The sequence below is a fragment of the Somniosus microcephalus genome, chromosome 4 (assembly GCF_052327205.1).
Source record: "Somniosus microcephalus isolate GS21.2 chromosome 4, FLI_Smic_1.0, whole genome shotgun sequence".
Classification (NCBI taxonomy): domain Eukaryota; kingdom Metazoa; phylum Chordata; class Chondrichthyes; order Squaliformes; family Somniosidae; genus Somniosus; species Somniosus microcephalus.
Window position 1 is genome coordinate 175,580,205 of NC_140990.1, and position 24,217 is coordinate 175,604,421.

Below are 24,217 nucleotides of genomic sequence, written 5' to 3' on the forward strand. Positions count from 1 at the left end.
AAAGAGTTTATATGTGTGGTGTAGAGTGTATATGTGTAATATAGAGTGTATATGTGTAATATAGAGTGTACATGTGTGGTGTAAAATGTATATGTGTGGAATAGAATGTATGTGTGTAATATAAAGTGTATATGTGTGATATAGAATGTATATGTGTGGTATAGAGTGTATATGTGTGGTGTAGAGTGTATATGTGTAATATCGAGTGTACATGTGTGGTGTAAAATGTATATGTGTGGAATAGAATGTATATGTGTAATATAAAGTGTATATGTGTAGTATAGTGTATATATGTAATGTCGAGTGTATGGCTTAGAAATTCGGTGGGCTGCGCCACCAGTTAGTGCCCAAAGAGGGCACTTAGTGGGTTTAGTGCCACTCGCCACGCCTCCCGTGAAATTTAGCGGGGCGCTAATGGTGGCGTTAGCTTGTAGCGCTGCGCAGCCACTGATGACATCATCGGTGTGCGCAGCGCCCCGATCGCGATATTTGGTCGCGCCCCCCGCTGTAACGCCGGTCGCAATTTGCGACCAGTTCAGGGAGGCCTACCTGCGGCGGTAGTGGCGCTAATTAAAGGGGAGGTGCAGGGAGGCCATTTTTTTTGCTGGCCGCCTGCCAGCACCTCCTCGCGCATGGTATACAGTGTATATGTGTGGTATAGAATATATCTGTGTAATATAGAGTGTATATGTGTAATATATACTTTATATGTCTGGTATTGAATGTATATCTGTAATATAGAGTGTATATGTGTAATATAGAGTGCATATGCGTGGTATAGAATGTATACGTGTAATATAGAGTGTATATGTGCAATATAGAGTGTATATGTGTGGTATAGAGTGTATATGTGTGGTATTGATTGTATTTGTGTAATATAGAGCGTATATGTGTAATATACAGTGCATATGTGTGGTATAGAATGTATACGTGTAATATAGAGTGTATATGTGTAATATAGAGTGTATATGTGTGGTATAGAGTGTATATGTGTGGTATTGATTGTATTTGTGTAATATAGAGTGTATATGTGTAATATAAAGTGTATATGTATTATAGAGTGTATATGTGTGGAATGGAGTGTATATGTGTAATATAGAGTGTATATGTGTAATGTAGTATGTATATGTGTGGTATGGGATGTATGTGTGTGGTTTAGAATGTATATGTGTAATAAAGAGTGTATATGTGTGGTGTAGAGTGTATATGTGAAATATAGAATGTATATGTGTAATATAGAGTGTATACATGCAATTTAGAGTGTTCTGTGTGGTATAGATTGTATATGTGTGGTATAGAGTGTATATGGGTGGTATAGAGTGTATATGTGTAATATAGAGTGTATATGTGTGGTATAGAATGCATATGTGCAATATAGAATGTATATGTGTAATATAGAGTGTATACGTGTAATTTAGAGTCTTCTGTGTGGCATAGAGTGTATATGTGTGGTATAGAATGTATATGTGTAATATAGAGTGTAGTTATCTAATATAGGGTGTATATGTCAGGTTTAGAGTGTATATGTACAATATAGAGTGTATATGTGTGGTATAGAGTGTATATGTGCAATATAGAGTGTATATGTGTAATAGAAAGTGTAAATGTGCGGTATAGAGTGTATATGTGCAATACAGAGTGTATATGTGTGGTATAGAGTGTGTATGTGTGGAATGGAGTGTATATGTATAATATAGAGTGTATATGTGCAATATAGAGTGTATATGTGTAATATAGTGTGTATATGTGTGGTATAGAGTGTATATGTGTAATATAGAGTGCATATGTGTAATATAGAGTGTATATGTGTGGTATAGAGTGTATATGTGTAATATAGAGCGCATATATGTGGTATAGAGTGTATATATGTAATATAGAGTGTATATGTGTAATATAGAGTGTTCTTGTGTCATATAGAGTGTACATGTGTCATATGGAGTGTGCATGTGTCATGTAGAGTGTATATGTGTGGTATAGTGTGTATATGTGTGGTATTCAGTGTATATGTGTAATATAGTGTGTATATGTGTGGTATGGGATGTATATGTGTGGTTTAGAGTGTCTGGGCTAGATTTTCAGTTGCTTGCGCCAGCAGTTAGCGCCTTAAGAGAAGTGATTTTCGGGCGCTATTCGTGTAGCGCCCGGGCGCAGCGCAGTTTGCGCCCCGCCCCAAATTAAGTTGCCCGTTAGCGCCGGCGCAAAGTTTAGCGGCCGCCCGGATGCGCGCGCAGAAAATGACGTCACATCCTCGTGCAACGCCCTTTGGCCGCCCCGAATCCAAACTTCAGTCGGACCGCCCCATTGTGCGGCTGGCGTCCAGAGCGTTTGTAAAATGGAACGCAACACACCCTGGGGAGCGCAAATTAAAGGGCACTCCTCCTGCACTATAAACGGCAGTCTGCATGTGTTGTGTGGAAGGATCCAGTGTGTTGTTGTGAACGGTGTATTTATGTTTTCCTCCTCCTCCTCCTCCTCCTCCTCCTCCTCCTCGTCTCTTCCCCTTTAAGAGCTCACTGGCACCAGAGTGTCTGCCATGCGCTGCGCCCGAGCTCGGGCGCTGCGCTCTGCACCGCCGGCTTAGCGCCTAAAGATAGTAGTGGAACGCCTCTTTTAGCGCTCCACCAACCTCTTAGGGCGAAGCCACTGAATTTCCGGCAACGGGGCGCTACTTTGGGGCGGGCGCTAACTTCGGGCGGGCGCTAAGGTTAGCGCCCCAAAACTGTCTATACTGAAAATCTAGCCCTCTATGTTTAATATAGAGTGTATATGTGTGGTGTAGAGTGTATCTGTGAAATATAGAGTGTATATGTGTAATATAGAGTGTATATGTGTGATATAGAATGTATATGTGTGGTATAGAGTGTATATGTGTGATATAGAATGTATATGTGTGGTATAGAGTGTATATGTGTGGTGTAGCGTGTATATGTGTAATATAGAGTGTATATGTGTAATAGAGTGTATACGTGTAATATAGAGTGTATATGTGTAATATAAAGTGTATATGTGTGATATAGAATGTATATGTGTGGTATAGAGTGTATATGTGTAATATAGAGTATATATGTGTGGTGTAGAGTGTATATGTGAAATATAGAATGTATATGTGTAATATAGAGTGTATACGTGTAATTTAGAGTCTTCTGTGTGGCATAGAGTGTATATGTGTGGTATAGAATGTATACGTGTAATATAGAGTGTAGTTATCTAATATAGAGTGTATATGTGTGGTTTAGAGTGTATATGTACAATATATAGTGTATATGTGTGGTATAGAGTGTTAATGTGCGGTATAGAGTGTATATGTGCAATACTGAGTGTATATGTGTGGTATAGAGTGTGTATGTGTGGAATGGAGTGTATATGTATAATATAGAGTGTATATGTGCAATATAGAGTGTATATGTGTAATATAGTGTGTATATGTGTGGTATAGAGTGTATGTGTGTAATATAGAGTGCATATATGTGGTGTAGAGTGTATATGTTTAATATAGAGTGTATATGTGTAATATCGAGTGTACATGTGTAATATAGAGCGTATATGTGTGATATAGAATGTATATGTGTAATATAGAGTGTATATGTGTAATATAGAGTGTATATGCGTGGTATAGAGTGTATATGTGTAATATAGAGTGCATATATGTGGTATAGAGTATATATGTAATATAGAGTATATATGTGTCATATAGAGTGTACATGTGTCATATAGAGTGTACATGTTTCATATAGAGTGTATATGTGTGATATAGAATGTATATGTATGGTATAGAGTGTATATGTGTGGTATAGAGTGTATATGTGTAATATAGTGTGTATATGTGTGGTATGGGAAGTATATGTGTGGTATAGAGTGTATGTGTGGAATGGATTGTATATGTGTGGTATAGAGTGTATATGTGTAATATAGAGTGTATATGTGTACTATAGAGTGTATATGTGTGAAATGGAGTGTATATGTATAATATAGAGTGTTTATGTGTAATATAGAGTGTATATGCGTAATATAGAGTGTATGTGTGGTATAGAGTGTATATGTGTAGAGTGCATATATGTGGTATAGAGTGTATATGTGTAATATAGAGTGTATGTGTGTAATATAGCGTGTACATGTGTCATAGAGTGTATATGTGTCATATGGAGTGTGCATGTGTCATATAGAGTGTGCATGTGTCATATAGAGTGTATATGTGTGGTATAGAGTGTATATGTGTGGTATTCATTGTATATGTGTAATATAGTGTGTATATGTGTGGTATGGGATGTATATGTGTGGTTTAGAGTGTATATGTGTAATATAGAGTGTATATGTGAAATATAGAGTGTATATGTGTAATATAGAGTGTATATGTGTAATATAGAGTGTATATGCGTGGTATAGAGTGTATATGTGTAATATAGAGCGCATATATGTGGTATAGAGTATATATGTAATATAGAGTATATATGTGTCATATAGAGTGTACATGTGTCATATAGAGTGTACATGTTTCATATAGAGTGTATATGTGTGATATAGAATGTATATGTATGGTATAGAGTGTATATGTGTGGTATAGAGTGTATATGTGTAATATAGTGTGTATATGTGTGGTATGGGAAGTATATGTGTGGTATAGAGTGTATGTGTGGAATGGATTGTATATGTGTGGTATAGAGTGTATATGTGTAATATAGAGTGTATATGTGTACTATAGAGTGTATATGTGTGAAATGGAGTGTATATGTATAATATAGAGTGTTTATGTGTAATATAGAGTGTATATGCGTAATATAGAGTGTATGTGTGGTATAGAGTGTATATGTGTAGAGTGCATATATGTGGTATAGAGTGTATATGTGTAATATAGAGTGTATGTGTGTAATATAGCGTGTACATGTATCATAGAGTGTATATGTGTCATATGGAGTGTGCATGTGTCATATAGAGTGTATATGTGTGGTATAGAGTGTATATGTGTGGTATTCAGTGTATATGTGTAATATAGTGTGTATATGTGTGGTATGGGATGTATATGTGTGGTTTAGAGTGTATATGTGTAATATAGAGTGTATATGTGAAATATAGAGTGTATATGTGTAATATAGAGTGTATATGTGTGATATAGAATGTATATGTGTGGTATAGAGTGTATATGTGTGATATAGAATGTATATGTGTGGTATAGAGTGTATATGTGTGGTGTAGAGTGTATATGTGTAATAGAGTGTATACGTGTAATATAGAGTGTATACGTGTAATATAGAGTGTATATGTGTAATATAGAGTGTATATGTGTGATATAGAATGTATATGTGTGGTATAGAGTGTGTATGTGTAATATCGAGTGTATATGTGTGATATAGAGTATATATGTGTGGCGTAGAGTGTATATGTGTAATATAGAATGTATATGTGTAATATAGAGTGTATGTGTGTGATATAGAATGTATATGTGGGGTTTAGAGTGTGTAATATAGAGTGTATATGTGTGATATAGAGTGTATATGTGTGGTGTAGAGTGTATATGTGAAATATAGAGTGTATATTTATAATATAGAGTGTATGTGTGTGATATAGAATGTATATGTGTGGTATAGAGTGTATATGTGTGGTGTAGAGTGTATATGTGAAATATAGAGTGTATATTTATAATATAGAGTGTATGTGTGTGATATAGAATGTATATGTGTGGTATAGAGTGTATATGTGTGGTGTAGCATGTATATATGTAATATAGAGTGTATATGTGTAATATAGTGTGTATGTCTGTACCTCCTGAGATTAAACTGACTCAAAAACCTTATAGCTACTGATCTTCCACTCAGCTGGTGATTTGCAACACAAGATGTCTTTAATAGCCTGGCTCTGATTGAACTGCTGCACCCACAGTGGATCACACCCATGTATAATGTGCTGTTGGCTCTGGTTCTGCAATAGCGATGTTGGCAATCTTCTTCCTTTTTAGACAACACAATACAGCAGTCTGCCATAATATCTAATATTCTTTGAAAGTGGCCTCTATAAAACGTGACCTTTAGAAACAGCACAATACGGATTTGGTTATAAGACAGCCGTTTGTTAGAATGTGGTTTTTGTGGACTCGGCTACACCGCATCATGTATAGTGAGTTCGCCCACGAGCCATTAACCCACGTGAGCTGGATCCAACTCCAGTTCGGACTGATGGTATGAAAGTCTCCTCTCTCTACTGACTGCAAGGGGCCTAACATTGAATGCTCAATCCAGTCAGTCCAGTTGCGTTCCAAGCGGCTGATTTAAAAACAATTTTATGCTGTGGACACACACCCAGTGACCCAGGTCCAAACACCTTTTACATAGGACGTTTCCAGCTAGCAGAGAGAAAAGACTTTAGAATAGAATCGTAGAAATTTACGGCACAGAAGGAGGCCATTCGGCCCATCGTGTCTGCGCCGGTTGAAAAAGAGCTATCCAACCTAATCCCACTTTCCAACTCTTGGTCCGTAGCCTTGCAGTTTACGGCACCTCAAGCGGATATCCAAGTACTTTTGAAATGTGATGAGGGTTTCTGCCTTTACCACCCTTTCAGGCAGTGAGTTCCAGATCCCCACCACCCTCTGGGTGAAAAAAGTTCTCCTCAACTTCCCTCTAATCCTTCTACCAATTACTTTAAATCTAAGCCCGCTGGTTATTGACCTCGCTGCTAAGGGAAATAGGACCTTCCTATCCACTCTATCTAGGCCCCTCATAATTTTATACACCTCAATCAAGTCTCCCCTCAGCCTCCTCTGTTCCAAAGAAAACCCCAGACTATCCAATCTTTCCTCATGGCTAAAATTCTCCAGTCCTGGCTACATCCTCGTAAATCTCCTCTGCACCCCCTCTAGTGCAATCACATCTTTCCTGTAATGTGGTGACCAGAACTGTACGCAGTACTCTAGCTGTGGCCTAACTAGTGTTTTATACAGTTCTAGCATAACCTTCCTGCTCTTATATTCAATGCCTTGGCTAATAAAGGAAAGTATCCCGTATGCCTTCTTAACCACCTTATCTACCTGTCCTGCTACCTTCAGAGATCTGAGGGCATACACTCCAAGGTCCCTCTGTTCCTCTACACTTCTCAGTATCCTACCATTTATTGTGTATTCCCTTGCCTTGTTAGCCTTCCCCAAATGCATTACCTCACACTTCTCCGGACTGAATTCCATTTGCCACATTTCTGCCCACCTGACTAGTCCATTGATATCTTCCTGCAGTCTACAGCTTCCTTCCTCACTACCAACCACACGGCCAATTTTTGTATCATCTGTAAACTTCTTAATCGTGCCCCCTACATTGAAGTCTAAATAATTGATGTATACCACAAGCAAGGGAGTCTGGGATGGATTCCAACTCAGATCCCAATCATGAAAGTGTGGCAGAACCACTGAATGACTCTGGCTAACTGTATATAATTCTCTTTAACGATGTTCTAACACCAGCCTAAACCTGTACCATTGTGTTAGGCATTACTGTGTTTTGTATATAGAGTTTGCATGTACGGGGCGTGGCCCCTTTAAGAGCGCGGGAAAATGCGGGTAAACGCGATGACGTCACGTCGCAAACCACGGGGCTGCCCAGGCAGTCCTCATGGCATCTCCGTTGAGTAAAGACCTGTTTAATTGTTCTCTTGTGTCGATCTCCGTTATTCGTAGGAATTCGTTAATTCCTACATTGGTGACCCCGTTTTTGTGAACGTTTTCACAAAAGAAGAGCACAGCATGGAAGCAAATGTCGTTTCGCTAAAGCTACCGCAGTTCTGGGAGCAGCAAGCACCCTCGTGGTTTATTCAGGTTGAGGCCCAGTTCGCCCTGAGGAACATCGATGCGGATCAGACCAAGTACCTTTATGTGGTCTCCGCACTCGACAGCTCTACCGCCTCTTGGATCGTCAGCCTCCTCGAAAACCCCCCAACGGAGCGCAAGTATGAAACCCTGAAAACCTGCAGTAACCGCGCTTTCGGGCTCACAAAATCGGAGCGTGCCCGTCGATTACTCGCTATGCCCGGGCTCGGGGACTCCAAGCCTTCAGAGTTGATGAGCCAAATGCTCACACTCCTGGGCTCAGAACGGGAATGTTTCCTATTCCGCGAAATTTTCCTCAGCCAACTGCCTGAACAGGTACAAGCTGCCCTGGTCAGATCTGAAATTGAAGACTGCGCAACACTCGCTGCGGAGGCTGACAAAATTTTCGTTGTAACTCGGCAGTACTGCGCCGCCACGAGGCACCCATTCCCCCGCAGACGCCGCCCCAGCTCGTCAGCCTGCTGGGCGGTGTTTCTACCATGCGCAGTTCGGCGCGAAGGCAAAGCGTTGCCACCCTCCCTGCAGTTTTCTCCAACAAAATAAACAACAACTGACACTGCGACCACCGAGGAACGGGTCTATCGGGCACCCTGCGGCCGCGATGGCGATCGGCAACGCGGGAAAATTGCTGTTCATCACTGGTACTCTCTCCGGGCGTCGTTTTCTGTGCAACACCGGTGCGCAGTGCAGCATTTTACCCGCGTCCGCCCTCGATGTGCAGACGGGGAATCTCGGCCCCATCCTTGAAGCGGCCAATGGCGGAACAATTCAGACCTTCGGCAGACGGCGAGTGGAGGTGTGCCTCGGGGGGCAACGTTTTCACTGGGAGTTTGTTACGGCCAAAGTTTCCCAGCCCCTCCTCAGCGCGGATTTCCTGTGCGCCAACAGCCTCCTGGTCGACGTTAGGAACCGACGGCTGATCAACGCAGCAACTTTTAATTCTCTTCCATGTTACCGCAGTAACACTACGTCGCGCACCGTCTCCTGTGCGTTCCCGACTCCTGATGAGTTCGCTCGCCTGCTCGGCGAATTCCCCAACCTGACAAGACCCACGTTCTCCTCCACAGCCACAAAACATGGTGTGGAACACCACATCACCACCAACGGCCCCCCAGTCTACGCGCGGGCCCGGCGCCTGGAATCTGACAAGCTGGCGGTCGCAAAGGCGGAGTTTGCAACCATGGAACAGTTAGGGATTATTCGCCGGTCAAATAGTCCCTGGTCTTCACCCCTCCATATCGTCCCGAAGCCTGGCGGCGGATGGCGGCCATGCGGCGACTATCGACGCCTAAACAACACCACCACGCCTGATTGGTACCCGATCCCCCACATTCAGGATTTCTCTGCCCATTTGGCAGGGAACACCGTGTTCTCAAAAGTCGACCTCGTCCGGGGCTACCACCAGGTCCCAGTTCATCCACAAGACGTCCAGAAGACCGCAGTCATCACCCCATTCGGCCTCTTCGAGTTTTTACAAATGTCGTTTGGGTTAAAGAACACCGCCCAGGCTTTCCAACGCCTGATGGACGCCATGCTGCGGGACCCTCAAGTTCCTCTTCGTCTACCTAGATGATATTCTAATTGCCAGTCCTACTAAGGAAGAACATACCTGTCACCTACGCACCCTTTTTCGACGCCTCAGCCAACACGGCCTGATTATCAACCCGGCCAAGTGTCAGTTTGGCCTGCACCAAATTGACTTCCTGGGGCATCGCATCACCTCAGAGGGAGCGGTTCCTTTACCTTCGAAAGTAGAGGCGGTGACATCCTTTCCAGGCCCGCAGAACGTAAAGGCCCTGCAGGAATTCCTAGGCATGGTAAACTTTTACCACCGTTTTGTGCCTAAGGCGGCACGACTCATGCAGCCCCTGTACGAGGCCCTCAAGGGCAAGACTGGCAAGAGCCCGGTAGACTGGACGGATGACATGGCCCGAGCGTTCGCCAACACCAAAAGCGCCTTAGCCAACGCGACTATGCTGGCGCACCCGCTGCCAGGAGCCACCATCGCCCTCACCACCGACGCGTCGGACTACGCAGTCGGTGCCATGCAACAGCAGTGGGTGAACGGGATGTGGCAGCCATTGGCATTCTTCAGCCATCAACTACGGCAGAATGAGAGGGCATACAGCACGTTCAACCGGGAGTTGCTCGCCCTTTTTCTGGCCATCCGCCATTTTCGGTTCCTACTGGAAGGACGTCCTTTCACCGCCTTTGTGGACCATAAGCCGCTAACCTTTGCGATGGCCAAGACCGCCGAACCGTGGTCAGCCCGACAGCAGCGTCAACTGACCTACATATCCGAATTCACCACGGATATACAGCACGTGGCCGGTAAGGACAACCTGGTGGCAGACTGCCTCTCCCGCGCGATCGTCAATACGGTTCATTTGGGCATCGACTACGCCCTCATGGCAGCAGACCAAGCCTCAGACCCGGAAGTCCAAGCTTACAGAATGGCCATCACTGGCCTCCAGTTGGCCGACGTCAAGTTCCATTCAGCAGGTACCACGCTGTTGTGTGACGTCTCCGTACAGGATCCTCGCCCTGTCGTGCCGGTCGTCTGGCGCCGCAAAGTGTTTGACGCCATACATGGGTTGTCACACCCAGGAATGAAGGCCTCTCAGAAACTGGTGTCAGCGAAATTTGTATGGCATGGCATGCATAAAGATGTCCGCGACTGGGCCAACACCTGCGTGGTCTGCCAAAAGGCCAAGGTACAGCGCCACATCAAAGCTCCGTTGGCCACCTTCACAGTTCCGGAGCGACGTTTTGACCATGTCAACGTGGACCTGGTAGGACCACTCCCACCCTCCCATGGTTTTTCACACATCCTGACCATGGTTGACCGCACCACCAGATGGCCGGAGGCGGTCCCCCTGTCATCCACTACTTCGGCGGACGTGGCCAGGGCGTTCATTTCCTCCTGGATCGCCCGTTTCGGAGTGCCCGCAGATATTTCATCAGACAGGGGACCGCAGTTTTCCTCCAAACTCTGGAATGCAGTGGCCCAAGGACTCGGTGTCAAATTGCACCGCACCACAGCCTACCACCCACAGGCGAATGGCCTCTGCGAACGCTTCCACCGGTCAATGAAAGCCGCCCTGAGGGCCAGCCTCCAGGACGCTGGATGGGCAGACAAGCTACCATGGGTCCTGTTGGGCCTTCGCACGGCCCCCAAAGAAGACCTTCACTCTTCATCAGCGGAGCTTGTGTATGGTCAGCTGCTGCGAGTCCCGGGGGACTTCCTACCAACATCGACGGAGCCATGGTCTGCGTCTGCCCAGCTTGCTAGTCACCGAGAGGCGGCCAGATGTTTCGCACCGGTGCCCACTTCGCACCACGGGCTGCAGAGGTCACACGTTCCCACGGAGCTTCACAAGGCTGAATACGTTTTTATTCGCCATGACGCACATAGGGATCCGCTCAAGGCCCCATATACCGGTCCCTTCCCCGTGTTGGAAGCAGGGGACAAAACCTTCACGGTAGATGTCGGTGGTAAACCGGACCACATTTCGGTCGACAGCTTAAAGCCAGCACATTTAGACCTCGACCGCCCCGTCGAGACAGCACAACCGCCGAGATGGGGTCGGCCACCCATCATCGTTACGGCAGACCAAGTGCGACCGCCCGGGGGGGGGGGGGGGGGCGCGCGCATGTGGCAGAACCACTGAATGACTCTGGCTAACTGTATATAATTCTCTTTAACGATGTTCTAACACCAGCCTAAACCTGTACCATTGTGTTAGGCATTACTGTGTTTTGTATATAGAGTTTGCATGTACGGGGCGTGGCCCCTTTAAGAGCGCGGGAAAACACGGGTAAACACGATGACATCACGTTGCAAACCACGGGGCTGCCCAGGCAGTCCTCGTGGCATCTCCGTTGAGTAAAGACCTGTTTAATTGTTCTCTTGTGTCGATCTCCGTTATTCGTAGGAATTCGTTAATTCCTACAAAAGTATCAATGTACTACCGCTCTCAACGGGAGTGAAATTCAACTTTACATTTGCCTGTTTACACTCTGCCCAATATTTTTTTCCATTAGGAAAACGAGTATCAGGTGCAGTGTAAAATGGGTTGCCAATTCCCTATTGCCAGTTTTCCGCTACTGCCCAAAATGAATTTCACTCTCAATGTCTTAACTATGGAAAGAAGAGAGAGAGAAAGGTGAGGGAATGAGAAATAGTGTGAGAGAAAAAGAGAGAAAGGAGGGTGAGAGAGAGAGCAGCGGGGGGGGGAAAGGAGAGAATGAGAGCAAAATGGAGAGAAAGGGTGAGGGTAAAAGGGCAAAGGTTTGAGATAGAGGGGAGGAGAGAGGAGAAGCAGAGAGACGATTGGAAAGTGGCAAATGTGACACCATTGTTCAAGAAAGGGTATAAGGACAATCCTAGTAACTACAGGCCAGTCAGTTTAACATCAGTGGTGGGTAAAGTTTTAGAAACAATAATCAAGGAAAAAATTAACTGGCACTTGGAGAGGTTTAAGCTAATTAAGGAGAGCCAATACGGATTTGCAAAAGGCAGATCGTGTTTGACTAATCTAATTGAATTTTTTGATGAAATAACAGAGAGGATTGATAAAGGGAATGCAATGGATGTTGTCTACATGGATTTTCGAAAGGCGTTTGACAAAGTGCCACATGGAAGGCTGGTTAATAAAATTGAGGCTCATGGAATAGGTGGATCAGTGGCAGCTTGGATAAGGAATCGGCTTAAGGACAGAAAACAGCGAGTTGTGGTAAATGGCTGTTTTTCAGACTGGAGGATGGTAGACAATGGTGTTCCCCAAGGGTCAGTGCTTTTTTTGATATGACCTGGATATTGGAATACAGAGTAGAATTTCTAAATTTGCTGATGACACCAAACTTGGGGGTGTGGCAAACAGTGATGATGATACCAATCGACTGCAACAGGACATAGAAAGGCTAGCAGAATGGGCAGACAAGTGGCAGATGGAATTTAATACAGAGAAGTGTGAGGTGATGCATTTTGGCAGAAGGTACAGGGAGAGGCAATATACACTTAATGGCACAGTTTTAAAGAGTGTGCAGGGACAAAGGGACCTGGGAGTTAATGTGCATAGATCCCTGAAGGTGGAAGGACATATTGAGAGAGTGGTTAACAAAGCATATGGGATCTTGGGTTTCATAAAGAGAGGTATTGAGTACAAAAGTAGGGAAGTTATGCTGAACCTTTATAAAGCGCTGGTTAGGCTACAGTTTGAGTATTGCGTCCAGTTCTGGTCACCACACTTTAGGAAGGATGTGAAGGCCCTTGAGAGGGTGCAGAGGAGATTTACCAGAATGGTTCCGGGGATGGGGGATCTTAGCTACAAGGACAGGTTGAAGAAGCTGGATTTGTTTCCATTAGAGCAAAGGAGGTTGAGGGGTGATTTGATAGAGGTATACAAGATTATGATGGATTTGAATAGGCTAGACGGGGAAAGGCTGTTCCCACTAGTTGATGGTACAAGAACTAGGGGACACAGATTTAAGGTTTTGGGCAAGAGATACAGGGGGGACGTGAGGGGAAACTTTTGTACGCAGCGAGTGGTGATGTCCTGGAATTTGCTGCCGACGGAAGTGATGGAAGCGGAGACACTCAGGCCTAGAAATTCGGTGGCGCCCATGGGGCGCCAAGCTTGCCTGGGCACCGGAATTACCGCTCCAGACGGATCCGCTTGCGCCAGCCGGAAATTCAGTTTCAGCGCCCAAATGGAAGCAGGGCGCTGTTTGAGGCGCCCCACATCCCTCTTGGGGCGCTGCAACTGAATATCGCAGCGCAACGTGCCGCAGCGCCACACGCTGCAGCACGGTGCGCTGCGGTACTGCAGGCCTTCCTCCCCTTCTTAAAAGGGAGGGGCCTGCACCAGCGCAATCGGAGATCACGAGTGCCGGCAAAAGAGCCCGGCACTGAGGAGAAGTGCCGGGCTCTTGGGACACAGCTGGCACTGCCCGGGGGGGCTCAGGAGGCCGGGGACGGCGGAGCGAGGAGGTGCTGGCAGGCGGCCAGCAAAAAAAATGGCCGCCCCGCACCTCCCCTTTAATTAGCGCCACTACCGCCGCAGGTAGGCCCCCCTGAACCGGTCACAAATAGCGCCCGGCGTTAAAGCAGGGGGCGCATCTAAATATCGTGATCGGGGTGTTAGCGGGGTGCTGCGCACACCGATGACGTCATCGGTAGCGGCGCAGCGCTACAGGCTAACACTGCCATTAGCGCCCCGCTAAATTTCGCGGGAGGCGTGGCCAGTGGCGCTAAACCCACTAAGTGCCTCTTTCGGCGCTAATTGGTGGCGCAGCCCACCGAATTTCTAGGCCTCAATGTTTTCAAGGGGAGACGAGATAAGCACCTGAGGGAAATAAACTTGCTGGGCTATGGGGATAGAACGGAGGAATGGGACTGACTGGGTTGCTCTGCAGAGAGCCAGCATGGACTCAATGGGCCGAATGGCCTCCTTCTGTGCCGTTATGACTCTATGGGGGAAAAATTTGGTTGCTTTGTGCCTCCTGTTAGTGTGGGCGCCAATGGGGTGCAAAGCAACTAGCACCCGGGCGTGGCGATGTTTGCACCGCTCGCAAAATTGACCCGACATTTTGCGGCAGCGCTGAACACTACTGCCACGATCTCCTGCGCCCACAGATCATGACGTCAGTCGAGCGTGCAACGCCCTGGTAGCGCCCCAGACCGGATATTGAGTGGCACCCCCTGCCTTACCGCCTGCCGCTAGCAACGACAGGTTGAGGGGAGCGTGTTACAATCGTGAAGGGACTGGGGGAGCGTTATTTAAAGGCGACCGCTTCCTGCCTTTTTTTGTCGGCGACATTTTTGCACCATGCATTCTGAGAGAGATAGAGACTTCTGGAGGTATTCAACGCTGTGTGAAGGAGTTTTGGGTACTGAGCAGTACTTTGCAGGTTCATTTTGATTTGAACTTCCTTGCATTGATTTTGAAGAGACTGTGGGGGCTGCACTCTGAGCTCTTTACCTGGGCCTCTCCATTGTTCTTTCCAGCAGATTTGATGTACAGGTCTCTCCAGGCCGAGATTCAAGAATGCAATGAGTAGGTTGTGGATGGAGAGCAAGATCGACTCTCCCCTTTAAGAACTGGCCGGCACCAGTGTGTCTGTGTTCCATTGCTGACTGACATCACATGAGCTTCGCCAGCGCTCTGAGGTAGTGCCTTGCTCCTCGGCGTTAGCACCTTAAGAGAGGTGTTTAGCGCCCGATTTAGCGCTCCAATCACCTCCAAGGGCAATAGAAGCCAAGTTTGCAGTCAGAGGCAATAATTAGTGCCAGGCGCTAAACTTTGTGCCCGCCTGATAATTGCGCCCCAAACAGGGCGATACCGAATTTCTTCCCCTATGACTCTATGACATTGCTGTTTGAGAATTTGAATTGTTTAAAAAATATGGAAATAAAAAACTGGTATCAGTAAAAGTGACCATGAAGCTGTTGGGCTGTTGCAAAAAATCCAACTGGCTCACTAATGTCTTTTAGGGAAGGAAACCTGCTATCCTTACCCGTTCTGGTCTATATGTGACTCCGGTCCCCACACCACGTGATTGACTCTTAACTGTTCTCTGAAGTGGCCTAGGAAGCCCCTCAGTTGTATCAAACCAGCTGCAATGCAAGGGTTCAAGAATAAGGCTCATTACCACCTTCTCAGGGGAACGAGAGATGGGCAATAAATGCCGGCCTTGCCAGTGATGCCCACATCCTGACAATGAATTAAAAAAAGAGATTGGAAGTGAAAGAGAGAGTAGATGAGCTATCGGGAAGGGTAAGAGAAAGGGAGGGAAAGATAGAGGGGCAAAAGAAAGAGGGTGAAGGGACCAGGTGAGAGTGAGTAGGGAGGGTAAGAGAAAAGGAGAGAGGGGGAAGAGAGGGTGGCGAGTGAAAGAGTGATGAGATTAGAAAAAGGAAGAGGGAAAAGTGAATATTACTGATATATATAATAGAAGGGTTTTTCTTCCCAGTTCCCATCCCACCATTTTTGTCCCTGCACTAAACACAACTACATTCCATGTCAAGCACTTGATCTCCATTCAGCATAGCTCCAAGTTTGAGATCGAAGAAGCGAGCCTACATCCAGTCATTGTATCACAGGAGTGTTCAATCTTGTTTGTGTGTGCCATATATCATTGGGTCTCGGAGGCCAGACATAAAGTTCCAATCCATATTCCATTAATCGGCTTAGATCGCAAGTTGCTGGTGCTAACAGACCTTGGGTTATCTGATTTAGGATTTATCCACCAATGAGGCAACAGCCATAAGAACAGCCCCTTTTCAAACCTCCAGGCCTCCACATTCAAACAGGAGAAACTGGTGAATAAGAAATCTAAGCACATATATGACTGAGATGCCTGGGCTTCAAGAGCCAGCTTGCCAGAGTTCTGGGTCACATGTCATCCATCAGAACTGTTCTATAACTCAGTGCACCAGAACTCCCAATCACTACATCACCATGCCAACCATATAAGTGATGCCCCAGTCAATGGTCTGCCTGCTCCAGGTGAGCCACCCTTCCCAGCTTTTTCCTCTCTGTCACGTTTATACACACACAGGGGCTGACACCAAGATATGAATAAGTTACGGGTATGAGTGAAGAATCATCTTTGATCTCTGCATGTCTGTACGTGTAGCAGTCAACAGTGAGAAATAAGGAGAAAGGGGAGAAGAGAGAGACAGAAAGGATGAGAAGAATGTGAGATTAGGCTGGATATCTCTTTTTCGGTCAGCACAGACACGATGGGCCGAATGGCCTCCTTCTGTGCCGTAAATTTCTATGATTCTATGAATCTATGAAGGGGAGGAACAGTGAATCAATTTATTTCAACTCCAAGTTCTGTACACTCAAAGTAAAAGGCCCACTACTGATCATTGATGATGTTGATCAATCAAACCCTCTTCAGCTTAAAATGTAATGGAGATGAAGGGGTTGTCTTATGAAGAACGTTTGAGCAGGTTGGGCCTATACTCATTGGAGTTTAGAAGAATGAGGGGGGATCTTATTGAAACATATAAGATTCTGAAGGGGCTTGACAGGGTAGATGTAGAGAGGATGTTTCCCCTCATGGGGGAATCTAGAACTGGGGGCATAATTTCAGAATAAGGGGGCACCCTTTTAAATCGGAAATGAGGAGGAATTTCTTCTCTCAGAGGGTTGTGAATCTTTGGAATTCTCTTCCCCAGAGAGCTGTGGAGGCTGAGTCACTGAATATATTTAAGGTGGAGATAGACAGATTTTTGAAAGGTAAGGGAGTCAAGGGTTATGGGGAGCGGGCAAGGAAAGTGGAGTTGAGGCCAAGGTCAGATCAGCTATGATCTTACTGAATGGCGGAGCAGGCTCGAGGGGCTAAATGACCTACTCCTGCTCCTACGTCTTATGTTCTTATGTACTTATTGGGGTGCCAAATAATGGGGGACCGCCCCCATCAGAGGAAATAGTTTGGTGGTGAAATTGAGTGTCTTTGCACCCCAGGGGCGCTAACGGGGCACAAATGGCTTTGCGACAAGGTGCGGTGCTGACATCAGCTCCCGCCATACTTGCCGGCAGTTTTGCAGCGACGCTACGGCGTTGCGCCCTGTTCTCTTTCGCCCGAAGATCGTGATGTCATCAGCATGCGCATCGCCCCAGTAGCGCCCCAGACCCAAAATTAACTTCCGCCCCCTGCAGCAGTGCCGGTCGAAAACACCGACAGCTGCAGGAGTTGTGCATCGGGCGACCGGCCACTTCAGGGGCGATGATTAAAGGCGAGGTGGTTGAGGTAACTGAAAAAAAAACTTACCTTTCCTGTTCTAGTTTTTTCACGGGTTCCTGCCCGCGATCGATCAGCCCAGCGCTCTGCTTGAGTGCCGGGCTGATCGTGTGGGATCGCGGCTGCCTTGGTGGTCCAGGTAGGTAATTTTTCTATTGCAGAGCCTGCAGCGATGGCCCTTCCCTTTAAGAGAGGGAAGGAGCCTTTGAACGCGGCAGCGCTGCACGGCCCATTGTACAGTGCTGTTGAAGTCTCCGCCCTGCTCGCCGATGTTAGTGCCCTAAGAAGGAAGGGGAGCATTTGATTTAGCGGTCCGCTTCCCTCTTGGGGCACTAAAACTCAATTTCGCGGTCGCCGGCGCTAAGTACCACTGGGCGCTAAAGTTAGCACCCCAAAATGGTCGATACCGAATTTTTCCCCCTTTCTCTCTATCTACTGTATTAAAACCTTTTATCATCTTAAACACCTCGATCAGATCACCCCTTAATCTTTTATACTCAAGGAAATACAAGCTTAGTCTCAGCAGCCTGTCCTCATAACTTAACCCTTTCTGGTGAATCTGTGCTGTACCCTCTCCAAGGCCAATATATCCTTCCTGAGGTGCGGTGCCCAGAACTGAACACAATACTCCAGATGGGGTCTAACCAGAACTTTATACAACTGTAGCATAACTTCCACCCCTTTGCATTCCAGCTTCCTTGAAATAAAGACCAACATTCCATTAGACCTTATAATATTTTTTGTACCTGTCCACTAGGGGTGGATGGGGGGGGAGATTGTCAACGGCCTTGGCTGAAGGCTGTGTACTCAACCTCCTGACTGCCAATGGATGAGGAAAAAAGACCCCATAGAAAATACCTCGATAAATAAAGATTTAATAGGTGTTCAAAATTATGAAGGGTTTTGATAAAATAGATAGAGAGAAACTGTTTCCACTGGCAGGAGGGTCGGTAACCAGAGGACACAGATTTAAGATAAGTGGCCAAAAAGCCAATGGGGAGATGAGGAGAATTTTTTTACACAGCGAGTTGTTCTGATCTGGAATGCACGACCTGAAAGGGTGGTGGAAGCAGATTCAATAGTAACTTTCAAAAGGGAATTGGATAAATACTTGAAAAGGAAAGATTTGCAGGGCTGTGGGGAAAGAGCGGGGGAGTGGGACTAATTGGAAAGCTCTTTCAAAAGAGCCGGCACAGACACGATGGGCCGAATGGCCTCCTCCTGTGCTGTATGATTCTATGATTCTATAAAGAAAGTTAAGAAAAGCTTAAGCTTAGAAATGATTGCTGGTGCTATTAGCAGATGAAAGCTTAACACATCTGTATGAGATTTCTCTGCCTGCTTCTTTCACAGAAAGGCTAATTAGGTTAATAGTTGCATTGAAGTGTTGGCCAAAGGAATGTCAGGCAAAGGCTTGCCCACCAATATCCACTAACAATCATTTCCAAGATTTAATTGCTATTAAATGGAAAGAAGCATTACTCCAGATGTTAAAATATGCTGAGGGAATGTCCCAGACTGACCGATTACTTATCGGAAGGGAGGATAACATTTAATTATGCTCATCAATCAATCACATGATCGGCAACCATATCCATTAATGGCTGAAGGAGTGCTGCTGGTGACGATCACGCACCAATGTCACGGCGAGCGCCAAATGACGCCCCCACCCCCCACCCACCACACCAGGCCAACGTTAGAGATTAAAGAACGGGAGCGTAGGAGTGTCGGAAACAATAGAGTAAGTTCGCAGAGCACTGGCGAAAGCAAGAGCTGGAACGGAGGACATGCAACCGCCGGTGTGGTACCCCTCCCACCATGGGACTCCCCCTCCCTCGCCCGTATTCCTGAGTGACAGGGCCAGCTGTTAACATCTGTAAGGATGTATGTAATATCAGTCAGATCCACATCGGCAGCCCCAAAGGGACCATTTGTGCATATTAGAAAGCGATGCCTGCCTCTTGCTGGCACTGAGCATTCCCAGGATACAGGTACAGCGACAAAGACTCCAGTACAATTCAAGCTGACAGATTTTATTCTCCCTTCCACCAAGTCTGCCATCATAGACTAAATCACACCCCCCCCCCCCACCCCCCAACAGCCCAACAATTCGATTTAATTTTTTTTTTTTTTTTCTGTAAATAAAACCTTCAATCCCAGTTGCACAAAGTAAATTTTATTCTCTACAAACCAGCACTAAATATCACAGACTGTGTTAATTTAAAATATAAATGAGTAATCAGAACTGCCTACAATTCGCAGTGCAGGAAACCTTCCCAATAACAACTGTTAACTTGTTCAAATTAACAGCACGAAGCCAGATCGTTTAAGCAATAATATCCAACATGAAGATTTCCATCTGCTAACATGAGCTACATGTTATATTACAGTACCTGTGCCCTTTAGATTCCAGTTGCTTTTACCGATCTTCCCTCTTACTCGTTGCCAGCTGTTGATGTTATTTCAAATCCTTCTATCTCTTTTTCCCCCCTCTCTCCTCCATTCTCACACTCCCTCAGTCAAAGACCTTCACTTGATTGTCCCTCCCCTCTGCCCCCAGCATTGGGCAACCCCTTCCGTCTTCCATTCAATGGTAGCAGCCCTTGCTCTTGATTGGCATCTCTTTGTGCCACTGAGAGTTGGGAAGGGCCCCGGCAGCTTGCATTGCATTAATAAATGCATTTCATTTGCAGACTGTCGCATAGGTCTCTGTCAGATGTCTCTGCTTTCTCCCTCTATACCCTGCAATTTTTGTTGGTTTCTTTTGGTGACACTAGAGGTTATCCGTTTCATCAAGACCTGCCAAGAAAGCCGCATTATTGTCAGCTTGTTGGCAAGGCTTCAAGGATTATAATCGCATTCGTTTATCCCCTTTCCCTAAATCAAAGCTTGTTGCCAAGTTAGGAAGCTCCAGTTTAAAAACGTAACAAAGTAATGCCAAAATGAATCATCTAGAATCACACAGCACGGAAAGAGGCCATTCGGCCCATTGTGCCTGTGCCGGCTCTTTGAAAGAGCTATCCAGTTAGTTTCACAATCCCTGCTCTTTCCCCATAGCCCTGCAAATTTCTGACATGACAGATTTTATTCTCATTCCCACCAAGTCAACATTCACACTGTCATTAGAGACCAAAACAAAACTCCCAACAGCCCAACAATTCCATTAAAAAAAAATTTGGGAAATAAAACCCACAATCCCAATTGCACGAAATAAATTTTGTTTAACTGCGTTAATTTTTTAAAAGTCAATCGGCAGAACTATCTAACCAGTAAGAAAGAAAGACTTGCATTTATGTGGCGCCTTTCACAACCTCAGGACGTCCCAAAGTGATTTACAGTCAATGAAGTACTTTTGGAGTGTAGTCATTGCTGTAATGTCAGAAACGCGGCAGCCAATTTGCACATAGCAATCTCCCACAAACAGCAATGTGATAATGACCAGATCATCTGTTTTAGTGATGTTGTTTGAGGAAAACCTATCAGCCAGGACACCCGCAAGAAGTCCCCTGCTCTTCTTTGAATAGTGCTTGTAGGTTCTTTTACGTCGACCTTAGGGGCCTCAGTTTGACTTCTCATCTGAAAAAACGGAACCTCCAACAGTGCAGCACCCCCTCAGTGCTACAATGGAGCATCAACCTAGAGTTTGTCCTCAAGTCCGTGGAGTGGGAGGTGAACTGACAACCTTCTGACTCAGAGGAGAGAGCGTTACCAACTGAGCCCTGGCTGACAGTATAACAAACAAGAGAAAAGGACTTGCGTTCATATAGCACCTTTCACAACCTCAGGATGTCCCAGAAAATCTCAATTCTTACACTTTGATGCATTTTCCAAAATTTGGGGTAGACTTTTAGGCTTAGAAATTCACTATAGCCCCGTTTGGGGCGCCAGCCGCGCCAGGGCGCTAAAAGTAGCGCCCTGGAAGCAGTCACGGCCGTCCGCCAGAAATTCAGTTTGCGCGCCCCAGAGGGAAGCGCGGCGCTACTGGAGGCGCCCCGCATCCCTCTTGGGGCACTGCAGCTGAATATCGCTGTGCAACGTGCCGCAGCACCACACGCTGCGGCACGGCGCGCTGTGGTACTGCAGGCCTTCCTCCCCTTCTTAAAGGGGAGGGGCCTTGTGCAGCGCGATCAAGGATCGCGAGTGCTGGCAAAAGAGCCCGGCACCGAGGAGAAGTGCCGGGCTCTTGGAACGCAGTCGGCACTCCGCGGTGGGGGGGGGGGTGCTCAGGAGGCCGGGAACGGCAGCACGGAGAGGTGCTGGCAGGCGGCCAGCAAAAAAAATGGCCGCCCCGCACCTCTCCTTTAATTAGCGCCTCTACCGCTGCAGGTAGGCCCCCCTGAACCGGTCACAAATAGCGCCCGGCGTTAAAGCAGGGGGCGCATCTAAATATCGTGATCGGGGTGTTAGCGGGGTGCTGCGCACACCGATGACGTCATCGGTAGCGGCACAGCGTTAACGGCTAGCGCCGCCATTAGCGTCCTGCTGAATTTAGCGGGAGGCATGGCCAGTGGCTTCCAACCCACTTAGCGCCCTCTTAAGGCACTAATGGGTGGCGCAGCCCACTGAATTTCTAGGCCTTAATATATACGCTTCTCACAGATCCATATTGGTTATCTGTTTCGGGTCATTTCTGCGTACCTCCGCCTCCCCCGAGCACTCAGTTGCACCATCCTGACCAATTACCACTCCACACTGGCTGGCTGGACTGGGAGTTCTCAGCACTTCCATACAAAGCATCTTCATTCATCTTGAAACTGACTTGAGCCACAGTGAGCTAGACATAAATAGGGAGCCACAGGATCAGTGTACCAGTACAACCTGTTTCCGATTGCAGAGCTAGCCTTCCCGCCTTCCCTGTGGCCTCCCTGAGTGAGATAAACACACATTTAGGAACCCTTACAGCCAGCAAAGAGAGCGCAGTCCCGTCCCATCAGTCGGAGCTCGATTCAGACCCACATTCCACAGATGGCTGGCCAGTGCCCAACTCACTGCACCACTCAACCCCCTATGTTTTTTTTGAGTAAGTGAATCACTGACAATCTGAGTATCATAGTGAACTGAGCGTCACCTAGTTGTAAAACTAAGGTTTGATTTTCTACAATTTTTGGCATTCAGAATTTGTATATTTGCAAACCAGTCTCTAAACCCAATGTCCAGTTCAATTTTGCCCTCCCACTGTGCAAACATATACAAATGGCCTCAAGGTCTTATTTCCCAAACAGACTGCCAGGAGTCAAACACCACCTGATGTCTCCATACACCAATGGACTGCCAGGCGTCAATGAGCAATCATCACCTAATGGCTGCGAACAGCAATAAATCAACAAGAAGCAGATGGATGGTCCAGTACCTCACAGCCATTATTCTCAACCTTCAGCATAAGCCAAATACTACATCAGGAATTAGATGCTTCCCACAAGACAGCCAACTGCAATATCTGTGTGAAAACCCTGGCATTAATTGTAATTTTGTCTTTATCAGTTTGAACCTGTGTTCTTCTATAAAAGATTCCGAGGGGGATTGACAGGGTAGATGTTGAGAGATTGCTTCCCCTGGCTGAAGAGACTAGAACTAGGGGGCAAAATCTCATGATTAGGGGTCAGCCTTTTAAAACTGAGGAGGAATTTCTTCACTCAGAGGGTTGTGAATCTTTGGAATTCTCTGCCCCAGAGGGCAGTGAATGCTCAGTCGTTGAGTATATTCAAGGCTGAGATAGATAGATTTTTGGACTCTAGAGGAATCAAGGAATAAGGGGATAGGGCAGGAAAGTGGAGTTGAGGTTGAAGATCAGCCATGATCTAATTGAATGGTGGAGCAGGTTCAAGGGGCCGTATGGCCTACTCCGGCTCCTAATTCTTATGTTCTTATTTTTTATGTTTAGTTTGAAGACATTTTTCAGATCTATCTTTTCTAGCTGTCAGCCAGGGCTCAGTGATAGCACTCTCACCTCTGAATCAGAAGGTAGGGCATTCTAGTCCCAGTCCAGAGAGTTGAGTACTAGTGTAGTACTGAGCATTGTCAGAGATGTCATCTTTCAGATTAAACCTTGAACCAATGCCCTGCTTGCCCTTTCAGGTAGATGTAAAAGATACCATGGCACTATTCTAAGAAGAGCAGTAACTATAGCGCCTTTCATAACCTCAGCACATCCCAAAGTGCTTAACAGACAATTTTTTTTTATTTGTTCATGGGATGTGGGCGTTGCTGGCAAGGCCAGCATTTATTGCCCATCCCTAATTGCCCTTGAGAAGGTGGTGGTAAGCCGCCTTCTTGAACTGCTGCAGTCTGTGTGGTGAAGGTATTCCCACAGTGCTGTTAGGGAGGGAGTTCCAGGATTTTGACCCAGCAACGATAAAGGATGGTGTGTGACTTGGAGGGGAACTTGGGGTGGTGGTGCTCCCATGCACCTGCTGCTCTTGTCCTTCTAGGTGGAAGAGGTCGCAGGTTTGGGAGATGCTGCCGAAGAAGCCTTGATGAGTTGCTGTAGTGCATCTTGTAAATGGTACACACTGCAGCTACGGTGCGCCGGTGGTGGAGGGAGTGAATGTTTAAGGTGTTGGATGGGGTGCCAAACAAGCAGGCTGGTTTGTCCTGGATGGTGTCGAGCTTCTTGAGTGTTGTTGGAGCTGCACTCATTCAGGCAAGTGGAGAGTA

At 46.3% G+C, this 24,217-nt stretch overlaps 1 protein-coding gene across 1 annotated transcript in view; it reads right to left on the reverse strand.

Annotated features, from left to right (window-relative positions):
• lrrc3 (leucine rich repeat containing 3) overlaps positions 1 to 20,109 on the reverse strand; it is a 95,868-nt gene extending 75,759 nt beyond the window's left edge. Inside the window, exon 1 of the mRNA XM_085985487.1 lies at positions 19,957 to 20,109. The gene's annotated coding sequence lies outside the window, so the exon portion shown is untranslated. The remainder of the gene's footprint in view (positions 1 to 19,956) is intronic.
• Between the last annotated feature and the right edge of the window lie 4,108 nt (positions 20,110 to 24,217).